This window comes from Cryptomeria japonica, chromosome 4 (genome assembly GCF_030272615.1).
Source record: "Cryptomeria japonica chromosome 4, Sugi_1.0, whole genome shotgun sequence".
Taxonomy (NCBI): Eukaryota; Viridiplantae; Streptophyta; class Pinopsida; order Cupressales; family Cupressaceae; genus Cryptomeria; species Cryptomeria japonica.
The window spans coordinates 692451247-692468421 of NC_081408.1; positions in this window are offsets into that span (position 1 = coordinate 692451247).

Consider the following 17175-nt stretch of genomic DNA (forward strand, 5'->3'; position numbering starts at 1 on the left):
AAATACATTGCTAATGAATGACATTATCAAAACTACAGATGCACTTCTATCTAATTTTATCCATTTAATATACCCATTCTAATTTGTTTTATTCTTCTTCAATATATATTTAATAAGTGTATCATCTTAATACATAGAAGATGATTATCAAATGATCTACAAAACATGTGATATGAACTCACCCATTGTTGACACATAAACATTCCAAGATGATAATCATGTATTTTGAACTAAATGGATATTCTCTTTTCCTAAACTATTAAATAAAAACATGTACACAATTACCCTTGATATATATACAAACACATATATAGACGCACACATATATATGCATATATGTATGTATGTATATGTACATACATACATACATACACACATGCATGCATGCATGAAATGATGCATATGAAATGATTCAGGAGAATAAGAAATATGACTTGTGTGAAATAATCCGGATTGAGCTAATAAAGAACCTGAAGTAGATCAAGCAGGACAAGAAGCACACATTCAAGTATGGCACCCCAATCCTATGTATGTACTTTTACTTCATGAACGAAGTTCCAGGAGTAGGTTAGGTCCAATGGGTGTATGATAGACCTGTGGTAATGCAGATCAGAGAGTATTTATATAACATTGGTAATGCCAAAGTTCAAAATGCTACTGTATGGGGTTATTTCAAAAACTTTCAGAGTGCAATGCATGATAGGGAAAGGATCCCTATAGAAATAGTTGAGAAATACCAAGATACAATTTGCTTCATTGTAGACACGGATCAATGTCTAATGGAAGTTGTGGAACCTAGAACCTCTTAGATCATACCCATGGGGTATGAAGTGGAGAAAGAAATTTTTGAGCTATATGCTCAACATTTGCTTAGCAAACTAGTGGACTCTTTTGAAAAGAGGTTTGGAACTTATGTTGAGAAGAACCTTAAACTACATAAACAATTTAAGAAGCTAGAAATCCAAAAGAAGGTAAGGAAGGAGGTTGAGGCATATGCTGAAAGCATTAGGATCATCAAGGAGGCAGTCTGGGAGGTGAGAAAAAGGAATATCCTATTTGAAGAGCAGATTGTTAAAGAAAAGAAAGCTAAACTGGAAGCTCCTGCTCTAAAGCCAAGACAGTCATGGAACACTGCTCCCTCCTTCGGTCCTATCAAATCATCAAAATCATCAGTCATGCCATTTGGCAAAGGAGAGAAGAGGAATATACTAAGATTTGTGATTGTGAAGGACAATGAAGAGACAGAATTTGATGATGCAGTTAAGGAGGTAAAGGCCAAAGTAGTTAAGGCCACTAAAGTTAAAAAGGAGAAGCCATCCAATGGAGACAAGCCAAGCAAGAAAGCAAAAACCTATGGAATAGACTCGGTAATCAAGCAAGTAAGATTCACAGTCAAACCTCTCATATGATTAGATGAAATTGTAGAAGAGGTTGTTAAAAATGGGAATCTAAAGCCAATGTCTAAATGGTATGACAATTTTGATGAAAATGGTAAAAGGACTTTAGAGGAAGCTACTGTTAAGAATTTAAATGTGTACAGTAGAGCTCTAATAGAAATAATGTCTAAAATACCTAAGAGCATGTATGATATTTTAGAGATGAGGAGGAGAACTACAAATAAAGAAGAAGAAAGATTAAGGGAATATGTGTTGGTAGAACTATGCCCTGTAATTGCAAATGAGGAGATTTCAAGAATCCTCAAGGAGGTCAAGAATGAATTCAAGAGAAAAAGTAGAGTCAATAGTATCATGAATGGAAAAATTGAAGAAATTATTGAGGATACAAAAAGGATCTTGAGGAAAGTATTTCTTCATAATTAGTTTAAGGTCATCCTCGAGAAAACTCGGGATGAAGCTCCTAAATCTGGTATGTAAACACAAACAAAGGTTGATACTCCATCTTTTCTAAAACTGCATATATTTGATCAAGTAGAAGGGAATGATCTTGAAGATGTTAGATATGTGGCGGATAAGGGTGAAGAAGAAGCAGGTGAGGTTGAGGATACTCAAAATCCTCCAGTTGACACCGTTACATCTGAGAAGGATGCAAACCTGCCTAAGTCTGATATATAAAAGGTTACAAATGAGGAGAAGGTTGAAGTTAAAATTGAAGTTTATATTGAGGGCAAAATAATTGAAGCAAGAGACACTACAGGGACAGTGAAAGGTAAGCAGATCATTGATGATCCAGATTTTGTCCAAGGCCCAATCAACCTTGCCACTCTATCTCCTATTTAGAAGCTTCAATTAGCTTCATTTGCTCAAGCCAAGGCTAGTGTGGATTTGCTAAGTCTCACACAGAAGACGGTGAGTTTCTTACCCTTGCATCTGGTGTTCTTGAAAAGAAGGTCCACAGTGAGTTTAATGCAAAAAGGCTCCAGAAATTGAAGAGGATGATTGCTGATGATAGAGCCACATTAGATGCTTATGTCAAGAGTATGCAGGATGTATTATCTAAAGGTAGCAACATTTACAAATCATCTCTATCATTATCAAAGTTCACTAAAGATATTGAGGAGAAGTCCAAGGAGTATGAGGATCAATTAGCCCGGATATCTCAATCACTTGATCCTTTGTCAGTTTCCATGAGTAGTCAAGAAGATCGGGTAATACCTTTACTTGATAAGATCAAGAGTTTGAGCCATGAAAAGGAAAGAATTATTGGGAGAGTTCGAGAACTACGGAGTCTCATCACTCCCAAGTTGGACATTACGCTCAGTGCTCTACAAGATACTTAGGACGCTCAAGCTGCCAATGAACCCTTAGACCTTAAATCAATAGAGATGCAAGCCTATATATTCAGTGGTCTCATATCTATCTTGGAGTGCCTCAATAAGGGTTGGGATAGCCATTTGAGTTCATTAAACAATACTTTTTTAGATATCTTCAAGTTTTTGAAGTCAAGTCTATGTGTATGTATGCCTTTGTACAGAATTTTGTGTATACTTTTGGTTTCTGGAACCCCATCTTTGCCATTGATGTCAAAGAGGGAGGGTAGAGCAGTGAAACATGTTGATCTTAGGGAGATTTTTTGACTTTTGGAGTCCAATTGTTATATTTTTTGTTGCTAGTGTATAGTATTTTGGTTTTGGTTTCAACACAGTCATTTTTCATTAAGTGTATCCATCGATGCCAAAGGGGGAGATTGTTGGCAAGAGACACTTCATAGTTGATCCAATGTTGTCATTGATGGCAACTCATGTCAGTAATTCCATCTGTAGCTCATGATTTTCTTCTACCAGAAGTCAGATTGAGTTTTGGATAGGTCTAGTGAAATAAAGCAAAGTACCCGGTAGTATGCAGTATTTTGGTTTGCATTTCATTTTTAGTGAATATCTTATTTTGTGGATCTAGAGGAAGATTGGTAGATGTCAAGAGTATCTTATTCCAGAATCTTAGCCTCTAGTAATGATTCTTGAGTAAGTTGGAAGATCTGATGTACAAGTTTTTAGGATGAACAGTGTGGTATGGCCGACATGTGTGAGAATTCATTGTGCGGATTATGTGGATCGATTTTGGTGATCATTTCTATGTTTGAGGAGGTTTAACCAACATATGGGTAGCATATGGATAATTCTTTTTGGTCCGCATATGCATTGGAGTTCGGGTTGAGCTGAATTTGTATACACGTTTCATTATTGGGATAGTGTTCTTGAAGCCGACATGTAGAAGATCTAATTTCATGTTGCGGATATAAAAGATCAATGGATATGATCATTTTTTGTATCGATAGATGTATGGAAAGTGGTTGTGATCGATTGTACTCAGTTTCACGTGCGCAAGTGAAAGATTTGTGCTCCGGAATAAAGAAGAACAGTGGAACAGAGTAGTATAGCAGGGTGGTTAGTGATCAAGAGTTTTGTGCTTAAATGGAATTGTACCCTGACATTTGCAGATGCTATTTTTCAGTTCAAACATTTCAATTATCTATGGAAAATATTTTGTAAGGTAGTGAGCCTTCTAGGGTTGTAGCCCTTATTGTTTTGAACAGTGAGCTCTAGGCAGTGTGCCTGAATGCATGCGCATTCCCTATGTAATATTTCTATACTTCTGCAAAGTATATTGATATTGTGGGTCTCATCCCCATCGTGGTTTTTCCCTTAGCCGGGTTTTCCACGTATAAAATATGGTGTTATGGTGTTGATGTTGTCTACTTTGTGTTTCTACATCTTTCTTTTTTTATTTGCATTATATGGTTGAAAGAACAAGTTAATAAGATTAAAAATTGCAGAACATTGATTCACTTCCCCCTCTTAGTGCTCATTGATTCCAACATACATACATGCATATGTATATACACACATACATATATATGTATATATACGTACATGTATATATATACCTAATATATAATATGTATACATACATACATACATATACACATATATAAATGTCTACATATATATGCATGCACTCTTACGCACACACACACACACACACACACACACACACATGTGTGTGTGTGTGTGTGTTGTGTGTGTAAGTATGCATATACGTATATATATGCATACATACATATGTATGTATGTATGTATATATATATGTGTGTATGTGTGTGTGTGTGTGTGTACATATATATGCATATATATACATATATATACACACACATACATATATATATAAAGGGTAATTGTGTACATGTTTTTATTCAATAGTTTAGGAAAAGAGGATATCCATTTAGTTCAAAATACATGATTATCATCTTGGAATGTTTTGTGTCAGCAATGGGTGACTTCATATCACATGTTTTGTAGATCATTTGATAATCATCTTCTATGTATTAAGATGATACACTTATTAAATATATATTGAAGAAGAATATAAAAAATTAGAATGGGTATATTAAATGGATAAAAATAGATAGAAGTTCATCTATAGTTTTGATAATGTCATTCATTAGCAATGTATTTCTATTTGACCTGATTTTGAATAAAATTAATCTAGAAAGAATTATTGGAAGGATAAAAAAATTGTGAAATAAAACTATAGATGAATTTAAAATGAAATAGATCAATTATGATTTTGATAGTGTTGCATCAACACTTATTTTAAGTTATTATAAATTTTGTGAGTTATGATGTAGATTCAACTTAAGTTACTCATAACAACAACTAAATTACAGGGGGGAAATGTTATCATAACATTTCCCCAAAGTGACAAGAAAGTTATGAAAGCAATAAAGGGATATATATTATAGAAAAATATAATATAATATGATACTTTGGTTAAAATAGAGACTACTACGAATATTTATGGAAACTCTTATAAAAGGGAAGAATAATTGTATTTATTAAATAATAAATTAGAGCATGGGTTTTTTCAAGATGCAAGGTTACTTAAGTAACCTAAGGAAGTGTCATTTTCAGAATAATCATGGGTAACTAGTTCCTCTTTATTTTTCATTACCAAAAATTACACTAGAATGTTTTTGTCTATCACCCTCTTGGTAACATTGTTGTTCCTTATCTTATTCTCTACTTGTGGTTTCTTATTTTTTATTGTGGGAATTATGTATGATCTATCAACAATATCATCAACTAATGTAAGAACAAGTTCATCTTATAATAAATATTAAGTTCTTATCTACATTATTGTTACATCTTATTAGGCTACTTTATTTTTGCATAGCATGATTTTTCATTGATGTTCTATACTATGTGTAGGCTACTCATGTTGATATGGATCAATACTATGGTCATCTAAAATTTTCAGATTAATTGTATCAAAATCATTTTATTCGTCTGTGTTGATCATCCTCATCTTCATTATACTCATAAAAAAAATCTCATAAGAAAGAACTTCCTCTCTACTCAAATTGAGAGGTTGTTTAGATTTTTTAGGGTGGAAAATTAAGCTTCCTACAATATAAGCTCTAGAAGAAGTTGATGAACTCTATAAGAAGTTGTTGAGCTCAAGTTGTTGTTTTTAAAGGTGACAAAACACCTAAGCCTCTTCCTATTCAACTTCTCTTTGTGACATATTGGGAAGAAGAGGATGTTGGTCATAAATCATAGAATTATTGGCCTTGGTGACTCATGCCAAAGTTATGTGTATTGCATGAAAAAAATTTATAATTTTGCAAGGCTTTCAAAAAAATTGCATGATTTTTTTATTTTTTTTAGTATGTAGGGTGAATGAAATTCTAGTCAAATTGAAAAAAAATCAAAATGTTGTTATTAAAACAAGGGTCAATTTTTTTTGGTCCAATAAAAAATTGTAGTGCCATTTCAACGCACAATCTGTATTTTTTAGCGATTGCGCCAGGCCTGCAACCCATACCCGCCACCAAATGCTAACATCATCTATCATATTTAGTGGCTTTCTCTAAATTTGGAGAACTTCTATTTTTAGCGCACTAATTTTGACAGGGAGAATATTTCGACGAAGGAGAATATATTCCAAAGAATTTTTTTCCAACAAAGGTATTGATTTTTATTTTCCGACAAAGGGGAAAATTATATTACATTGACATCAATGATATGGTCAATTGCATGATTTTTTTAAGATTTTTACAAGGCTTTCAAAAAAATTGTATAATTTTTTTTAATTTTTGTAAGTAGGGTGAATGAAATTGTAGTCAAATCAAAATGTTGTTATTAAAACAAGGGTCAATTTTTTTGGTCCAATAAAAAATTGTAGTGTCATTTTCAATGTACAATCTATATTTTTTAGCGATTGAGCCAGGCCTGCAACCCGTACCCACCACCAAATGCTAACATCATCTACCCTATTTAGTGGCTTTCTCTAAATTTGGAGAACTTCTATTTTTAGCGTAGTAATTTTGGCGGGGAGAATATTTTGATGAAGGAGAATATATTCCAATGATTTTTTTTCCAATAAAGGTATTGATTTTTTTTCCGACAAAGGGGAATATTATATTATGTTGACATCAATGGTATGGTCAACCCTTTGGGCCATTTCAAGCCTTCAAACCCTAATCGACCTAGATGTGGTTTTTTAGTCATAATTAGGTCATATGAGCTCAAAATTGTGGAAACAAGATATCATCAAAAATTTGGTTCTAGCATCGATCCAGTGGTGCAAATGGTTTTGTCATATTCTTCTACAATTTTTCGTACAAGGCCTCCAAAGTAAGCCTTTAGTTTCACACTTCTAAGGCCATATATTGCACATTTGAACTCTATTTTTTGAAAACTAAATATTGTTTGAAAGCTCATGGAGTCCTTTATCTATTGCTATTTCTTCCATATTGTGCACTAGGTGCATTTTATTAAAAATTTTGTGTTTTCACTACCTGGTCAATTACTTAGATGTTTTGGCACCTAGAATAGATCTATTTGTTGGAGAGGGTTGTATTTGATGTGCTTTACATGTGTTGAGGATTTTGGGGTCTAGTAATTTTAATTGAGGAGTGGTCAAGGGTTTATATGTTCATCCTTCTGTTATCATCCTGGTAAAGGACAATTATGAGTCTTGGTGTCATGGCATCCTAACACATCTTATGTGGCTAGATATTTTGCCTTATTTATATGGACTCATACCTGAACCAATTGCTTTAGTGGGTAGATCAACTCGGGGTAATATGATAGACCATGTTGTTGGTGTGATTTGTTCTAATGTTGATTATGACACTATATGTGCTATATTATACCTTGAGTGTCTTCGTGCACTTTGGACTCAACCTTGGGAGATGCATGGACACCCTCATATCTCTCAATTCCTAGAAGATCCTACAACATATTGTCTTTTTCCTCTTGCACATGAATATTCCATACCCTCTGATGATGATACTTTTGAGGATCTTCAGTGTATTGCAAGTCTTGCATTTTTCGATGGATTGGAGACTTGTCTTCATGTTCCCACTTCTCACATCGAGACACCATCTCATGCTTCCTCAAAGATCACGTTAATTTAGCAGATTGATTATTTCGTTCAAGATTTTTCTTTGTGGGATGAGTACTTGCTAGAAACTCTAGGGTTGTTTGATGCATCACACACTCCAAACATTGGAGATATGATTGACGATATTTCATTCCTTTTTGGTGGCATATTAAGCATTCATGTCATCCCATCTTCAATACCTTCAAAGATTGCTCACCAGGTATCTGCACAATTGTTTGATCTTTACTTTAGTTGATTTGGCATATCATGCTTCAAACATGTCGATAGTTGAGAAGTCTTCCATGGTGCACATCATGAGACTGTTCCTTCCATATCCTTTCATGGATTTTCTTCTATCTTTGCAATTGGATATGTTTCTAATGAAGGGGAGGAACGTTGTTTGTTGCTCTTGGATCATCTTCAACATTCAAGCATTCACCTTTAGCATTGGAGCTTCTTCATTATGGGGGGATGCGTCATCTTTTTTTCTCTCTTATGGGAATATATTCTTTGTACTATTATGACTGAAGCGGTCCTTAAGCTGTCACATTGAGTCCTTTCCTTCTTTCACTAGTGCATTTATTGTAGTTTCTCTCTTTTGGAGAGGAGTTTTGTCCCACTAGGGTTTCTCCTTTTTTCTGGTGGTGAGATGTGCATTGCTTTGCATTGGTTCATAGATGAGTACCTGATCAAGCCTAGTTGTCGGGACTCATTTATAAATGCATTCATATTAGCTCTTTAGCTTATCACTAAGTTAATCTTAAGGGGGTGTTGGAGTAATTAGGTCCTTTAATTACTTTTTCACTTGAGCTAAACTTAAGTGCTCTTTCCTTTTATTAAATTAGGCTAATAATAGTTTAAGTTATCTCACTCATTATGATTTTGATACTTGGTTCTAGATAATTTAATCTTGTATTAGGGTTTTGCATCTAGGGTTTCACTCATCCTTTTATAAGGATTCATTCATTCAATGTAAGTGTATCTCCAATATTCTTGTGTGTAATCAATGCAAAATTCTCAGCTTATTATTGAGTATATTACATTTGCTTCATCTCTTTTGTGTGATAGGTGTTTTGCTTGCAGATTATTCTTGGCTCCTGTGATTGTGTCATCAACCTCTACAATGACTAATGTAACATTGATTCTGTTAATAAATGGAAAGCACTAAATTATGAATAGGAATCGGAAAGAAAAAAGTATTCATTTTTTTTTTATGAATAAGCATTCACTTTATTAATATTAAAGATAGAAATACGAATTCACAAAAAAAGGATGGGTGGCAACAAATCATGCCCTCAGAAGACACATGGGCATAGCCCAGAGAATTAAAAATATTACAAAAATGTGGGCCTAGCTCGGAGATCAAAGTCACATGGGCCTAGCCCAGAGAATCAAAAAACACAACAAAAAGCCATCAGGTCGCAAGAGTAGTGCACGCAAAAGGCAAGGGATCATGATCATCAAGATGACCCCAACTAGTAGTGCGGGTTGGGGTGACATTAGGAAGAGACCAGTCATCATCATTGTGCTCCTTCTCTTTATCTTCTTCATCCTTGTGGGGGGAAATTGTCAGGGCAAGTTGCGGGAAAACTTTCCCAAAGGGCTCTCCAGAACCACCAGGAGGACTGGAAATCATCCACCCAGAAGTACTATCAGGCCACCCAAAAGCACTACCAGACTAACCAGAGGTGCAACCATCAGGATTCTTCGCTCCCCCGAGGGCCACCCATGGTCTTCCCTAGGAGGAGGGGAATGTGTCCGCCTGCGAGGACGAGAGCCACGCTGAGAAGCTTGAGAGCGAACGCATCGTCGACCCAAGAGGGAGACCAGTGACGAGAGGAGGAGAGAGAGGGAGGCACCTGCACCATCATGCAAGGGGCATTCGCCCAATGGTCAAGCAGCTCCTGCAGGTGAGAAACCTTAAGTGCAACTTTGTTAGCTTGCACCTGAATCTACAAAAGTACATCAAGGCATATAACAGCTTTAGAATAAAGCAAAACATGAACATCCATCTGAGAATTAGCAAATATGCAAGCATTTTTGTCTTTCTGTATGTGAAAGAGAATCTCCACCTTGAAAATGTGTCAAATTTGGGAAAATTTAAAGGGTAACTTGAGAGAATCTCCCAAAAGAATCATGTGCCGAGAGAAGGGTTCGAGCCTAAAGGGTTGAAAGAAATCATGAATCCAACACTAGAGTTGTTGAGCTCTAGAACAAAACCAGAAAAGATGCTTGAAAGATTCCACTTGCCCACAGAAAGGGCGGTGAGGGTCAAAGACCTCCAGGTGAATGAGCCACGACCCCATGGGTAAGCCTTGGAAAAGAATACACCAAGCAAAGTCAACGAGCTTCATCTCAACTTTGACAGACCACATGATAGAGAAACATTGGTGCTAGACATGCCTGGTAGACTGAAGATTCAATCTTTGATTCAAGGAATCCACCATCAGAAGATGCGAAGAGAGCCATGAGTAACCCAGACGTGGCTTATAACTCCTAAAAGGAGTATCAGGATACCATTTCCAATCTTTCTACCAAGGCTTAAACCCACATATGCCCACCTTGTGAAGCATATCAGAGGAGATGGCCTGCACCAAACCCAAAAAGGTGGCTCGATCCTGGTTATTAAGAGGAAACAAGGGATCAGAGTCTTCCCAAGAAAGAATATGCATGGAAGGCCGATGAAAAAGGTGTTGAACGAACTAGATGCCTTTCTTGTGAAACCAGAGTGGCTTGAGCCCAAGGATTTTAGCGAGGGGTCTATCATTAAAGGCAAATAAAGGCGACCACTAGACATTGTGAAGGTTGAGGGAGAGCCCATCTCGAAATCCAACTCCAAACCAACAGAACCACGGTTTGACTGTTTCCCAAGCCTTCCAAATGCTCTTAGCAACAAAATTCCCCACAATCTATACTGGTTCCCACATAACCAGAAGGGTTTGAAGACCAATGCATTTCCAAGCGGGTCTATGTAATGGAAAACTAGACTGAATACAATGCTTGAGGAGAATTTTCAAGGCTTCATCGCCAGAAAGGGCTCTGATAATCCACTTAACACAAAGTGGTTCCTTGTCGCTGAGTGGAGAGAAGACCCAAACCTCCTGAGTCTTTGGGCAAGCAACAAAAATCCCAAGCGACTATAAAAACCTTGATGAGAATCTGATGAGGACCAGAGGAAGTCATGCAGGACCTTCTCAAGCTTCAAGTAGGAAGCTTTTAAAGGAGCCCATTAGGAACAATAGTACACATGGGTGGCCACCAACACTTTAGAGAAAATCTGAAACTTTCCTGTCAAAGAGAGAAGCTTGGTGATCCACTAAGCCAGTTTTTTGTCAATTCGAAATAGAACAACTTGCCAAAGCTCAACTGGTGAAGCTTCAAAGGAAAAGGGTATGCCGAGGAAGTAAAAAAATTCCCCTTTTGTGATCCATTTCCAGTCATAATGTTGAAACCAACCTAGACTAGGGAGAGAAAATTGTCTATAGCAAAGCGTTTTGTGCCACTAGATAGCATATTGTATTCACTTTTTGACTTTATAGGTAAATAGAAAACATCCTAAAGACATATCAAAGAGGCTCTAAATATAATTCCAAGAATCATCCAAGACAGATGGTAAAAGAGATTGATTGTAAATATAAACATATTATTGAGTACTTAAGAGTGTTTTTATTTATAATTATACAGAGATGTTTAGCATCAAATGTTGTATCAAACTATGTAGTCCAGCATCAGGAAAAGGATACACTTATGATGTATTACAACCTAATGAGGAGAGAAATTAAGGGGGGAGGAGAATTAGAAAAGAGGATTCAATACAACAAGAGAAGAGTTCAAAAAGAAACATACATTGAAATATAATTAACAATAAGACTGATGAAATGTTAATAATGTAGACTTATGTTGTGATCTAAATGGCATACAATTGGAATATAATTAATACTAATGTTGATATTAATTAATATTTAATTTGTAATAATGTTATAAATAATTCTAGTATATATTAGTACATAATTAATTATGATTAATTTATATTATATTGATGTCAATATTAATCACATACCAAATTCTTTATAATTAACACAATAATATTAATTTAGTAATTTTTTAATCATTTGACACTATATATTTGTTGTATCCTTCTTTTTAGTATCCTTGACACAAATCCTTTTTCGATCGATAAGTAGACACAATATTTCCTAAAGAGGCTACAATATATTTGAGTAAAGGCTAGAGAGGAAAATCGACATTGAGATACTCAACCTTAACTAGGACTCAAATGGTATGATTAGTAGAGTCGATATCCAAATTAAAATCTATTGACATCCAAATTGGTGAGCATTGTCTTACTCAAAGACTCTATTGGCATCCAAATTTGTGAGAATTGTCTTACTCGAAGTGATTCACCTCAAATTTTCCAACACATGCTACAAGTGTTAATCCTTTGAACACAAAATCAAGGATTGTCCCCTTGTCACTCGGTGGCCTAAGACAACTCCCAAGTCTAATAGGGATATTATCAGAACAATGATAATGGACCAAAATAAGTAATACAAAGAATGATTACAATAATGGATTCGAGGATCTAGTTTCATGTGCATCTCATAACCAAACCATTGGTCCATAAGTTTCAAATCATGTTAATAAAGTGGAAGGGCTTGTTGCTTCTTATCTTTTATATGAATCCTCCAAAGAGTGAGACAACCTTAATATAATAGACACATTTGGTTGTTTAGCTTTCTATCTTCTTAAAGTATTGCATAGGTCATTTCTTCTCAAGCAAACACTAGAATACCTCATGGTTTGGACCATGAGGTGGAGGAAAGTCAATTTATACTAAATAAATGATAGTCCTATTCAGCAAACCCAGATGTTGAGAGGGGGGTTGAATTAGCATTAACTAAAACTCAAGCATACATTAGCCAATCAAACATTATGTCAATTTACCAAAGGAAATAACATAAACAAAGGATGCACCACACAAGAACACCAATATTTTTACGTGGAAAACCAAATGAGGGAAAAACCACAATGAGAATTAACTCACACTATATGAAATTGATATTACAATGTTTGTTTTAGGACTTACTACCCAAGGAATCTCACTGCTCCCGAAAAGGACTTGTAGAGAAAGATATAGTGAAAATAGGGACTCACTGAAGAAATCATTGTCTAGTAGCATGATACATGAATACTACAATAAAAATATAAACATGAATTGTTGTAGAAGAAGCATTTGACATATGTTGATGTTGCAGTCCTCTTTGTAGCACAATTACTCTTATCAAACTGACTTCACACACTCCATACTCAATTGATGCATCACCAAATCATTCCATACCACACAACACCTTCACAAATGATATATTTGTCCTTATATATCCTTTGCATCACGTCAAACCATCAATTAGGTTGTCTCCAATAGGACCTATAAAGGAAACATGTAATATCACACAGGTTACCTCCAAAACATATGTATTATAAACAAAAATAGGTTGCAGATCAACCCAACACATATTTAAACCCCAAACAAATCTCAACATATCCTTCAAAGCCAAAAATATAGGTCAAGATTAATTGCACACGAAAGAACTCAATCTTTCAACCCAAACATCAACACCATTATTAGCATTGATATATGTTTACCTTTACACCATTGAGGAGAAACTAAAAACATCATGCAAACCAAAATAAAAGAAATGTAGACCATCTAAAACACTCCTACAACCTTCTTCTGAAATAATTAGTCATTGAGTGTTGGTGCAAGAGAAGAAACTCACTAAATTAACAAAAATGGGGTAAACCATAATAGATATACTTCAACACATTGAATATTGCACTATGGAGTACCATATCATCTAGAACTCACACAAAGGAACCCTTATACCTTCCTAAACATATTCTCAAATCTACACAATCATTCCAATCACTGTGGAGGAATACAAAGCATTATGGTGAGCAACTAAGACACGTTACATTGTTACATTGCAATCTAGATAAGAATCACACACGACTTTTGTTGTAGAAGATATTATCACTTGAAATCCTAGAGTTAAGTAACTTAGTGTCTAACAAGTCTTTCCCCAAAAGCACAAGGATAATTCATGCAAGGTGAAGGAATGTGGACCAAAATACCAACAAACAGACTTAGGAAAATATATTGTTCAACCTTTAGGCAATTTTTCTCAATAGCATTTAAGTGTGATTTCAATCTCAAATTTCAACTACTAACACCTTGAGCATGTAGCCATAAAATAATGTGATTGCATCCTATAACCAAAGCATAAAGAATATGTAAAAATGTGTTATTATATACATACCATACATCTGGACTAATATTTTGCCATGGATACATCTGATGTTCTTTCAAACTATCTTCAATTATGTTGATTACATGTCACAATATGAGTCAAACCATCTCTCTCAAATGTCTCATCGCAGGTTGTTTATTAGCCTCTTCAACTTCACCAATGACCTCAAGTTGACATTAAAGACAACACATATTGAGTTGACATCAATGACAACACATATTTCCAACAAGTCTCGCAACCCAACATTCTAGCTAAGAAGTCATAAGATGTTTGAAAAACTTTAGAGGAATAATTTTAAGAATGGTTTTGAATCTCTTCACGATCTTGAGAACAATGACATATCAATTGAATACCATTTTCCTTGAATTTTATTTCATTAATGTTCAAGATCCAATAGGAAAGTATGTTATGCAATATTCTTAACAAAGATTTTCTAACCTCAATATCCTTTGTTTACAAAAATTAAAGATTTCAAGGTTTTTGCTTTCTAGTGTATATCACAGTGACCATGAATCAAATAGTGGTAGCGTTGCAATTTTATTTTTCCTAAATGTTAGTTAAATTTGGTTGATGAAGGTTGTGACCCCACTTATCATGCTTTATGACCCTCTTTAATATTAATACCACAATTTTTGGGTTATTAGTATTTATGCTTCCAATGAAATCACCGAAAGATATAATACTTAGCATTAGATCGTAGAATTACTACCAACTACTTCTTTCCTCATGCATTAATTTTAATATGATTAAACTAGCATATAATAAATGTGGCAGCCTCCCTATGTGTTGAATAGGTGATCAATGAGAACTTAATAATGCATACATAATAAGCGGGGGCCTTTGTATCACAATATTGGCCATCATCATTCTAACTATTCTCAATACATGTGAGTAAATTTTCGCTATAGAGCTAAAGGGATTCTCAAGCAACATGATAGAGTCATGTTGTCATGGAAAGCCTATCTTTTCTTTTGCTAGAGCTATTTGACATTGACAACTAAGCCTTTGCTAGAAATTGTCCTTTTGAACCATTTTTTAATTAGGTTTTTGTGTTGAATGGCAAGTTGTCACACCCAAGTTCAACAAAATGTATGTGTTTCTCAACATTTTGTAGTCGAATCATAAGCCCATATATGGAACTTAAAGCAACATCACCAACATGGTATTTCCTAGATTAAAATGACAAAATGATGTCATTGGGCTATTTCTCACTTTTTGAACATTTATGGCACTAGCTAGTACTTTTCCACCTCCTTTTTATATGACACAACCACCTCAGGGCTCCATTGTGCCTCTACTAAGCTAGAAGAGCAACCATTTTTCCCTACTCTTCAACTAAGAGTGGCGAAACTCTAACAAGATAAGCAAATTGTTGATAATCACAAATGTAGAGGACTCTAATTAAAGCCTATCATAACTAATTTAAGATTAAAGAAAAGCTTTGTGAAGAATTGTAATCCTTGCACACATGTCAAGTTTCATAGAAAATAAAGTGCATTAGAGAGGACTAGCAATTGTTACAAAGCTTCCTAACATTCTCTAATATTTGGTCTACCATTTTGCCATATCTTCAAATCTTATTACCCTTCTCCTAAGCAATATCACACTCTCTAACGATCCATGAATGTGCTCCCTTGTTGACTCTCCACTTTGCAATGATCATGTGTGACCAACTACTCAGCCACACTAATCTTCATGAGGCAATTTTAATTGTCTATTCACAACACTCCAAGTTGTTATGGCTTCCCTTGTGAATTCTATAAACCTTTATGTTACACTATTGTTCCAAATATTTATCATGCATATTCAAAAGCTTCTAATTCTCTTTCCAATATTATTAGCAAATTTAGTGATTCATAAACATTTGCAATTGGCAATAGATCATGTTGTTGAATGTTTCTAACAAAAGTATTGCTAAAGCCCTTGGTCTTTATTTGTAGTATTTGCTACTTCTTATCATTTGTCTTGAGCAAATAAGGTTCATTAAGAGAAAATACATCATGGGTAATATAATTGTTATTTGGGAAGGTTTGAAATGGGCTTGTCCCTCTCAACAACAAGCTATTTTCACAAAAAAAATGAATATTCCAAAGCCTACAATTGTCATGCGTCTAGGGTTGAGATTTGGTCCTATGTTCCTTTGTTCTATTCAAGTGTTGTTTGTTGATTCTTTTGTTGCCTCGCCATTAATGGTAGGTAACATCCTTTTTCAAGTTTTTTTCATCTATTTGATAGGGTTGTTTGCTTTCTTTTGCTCTTTAGTGTTGGTTATGGAAGCTCTAAGTATTTTCCTTCCCAAAATTAACCAATAGCTCATCAATGACAACTTCCTCGATAATTCTTTGCCTACTATCTTTGAAAATGAGGATAATGGTAAATAGCTTTCACAATGTCTCGACACTTTCTGTTTTGCTTCAAACAAACTTTTTATATCGCTTTAAAATCTAACATGCAATGGCAAAAACTAAATGCTGCTACCAATTTTCTTATCTAAGTGTCCTTGGTTGGAAATAGATTGACCATAGTGAGATCTTTAGGTTGGAACCCTTTTTCTTTTTTATCTTCTTCCCCTTGTTCTAAGCAATATATTATTGCTAATGTTGAGGATAAATTGTATTATTCTATTATAAAGCCTCTCTCTTGCTAGGATTTTAAGTTTGTTCTAAGATGCTTACAACTACCAATGGGATCTTATTAACTAAATGGTTGGAACCCTTTTACTTTTTTATCTTCTTCCGCTTGTTCTAAGCAATATATTATTGCTAATGTTGAGAATACATTGTATTAGTTTATAATAAAGCCTCTATCTTGCTAGGATTTTAAGTTTGTTCTAAGATGCTTACAACCACTCATGTTTGTTACTCTTCTTCTTGGGCTCTTGTTAATACTTCCTATCATAAACTTGAAATTTTATTAAAGGATTTCATATGGGCTTCTTTGAAGTAGGGAAATGGATTTCACAAAGCCACCTAGGAATTTGTGGTCTTCCTCATTAGAGACCTTGTCTTGTTGATACCCATTATCAA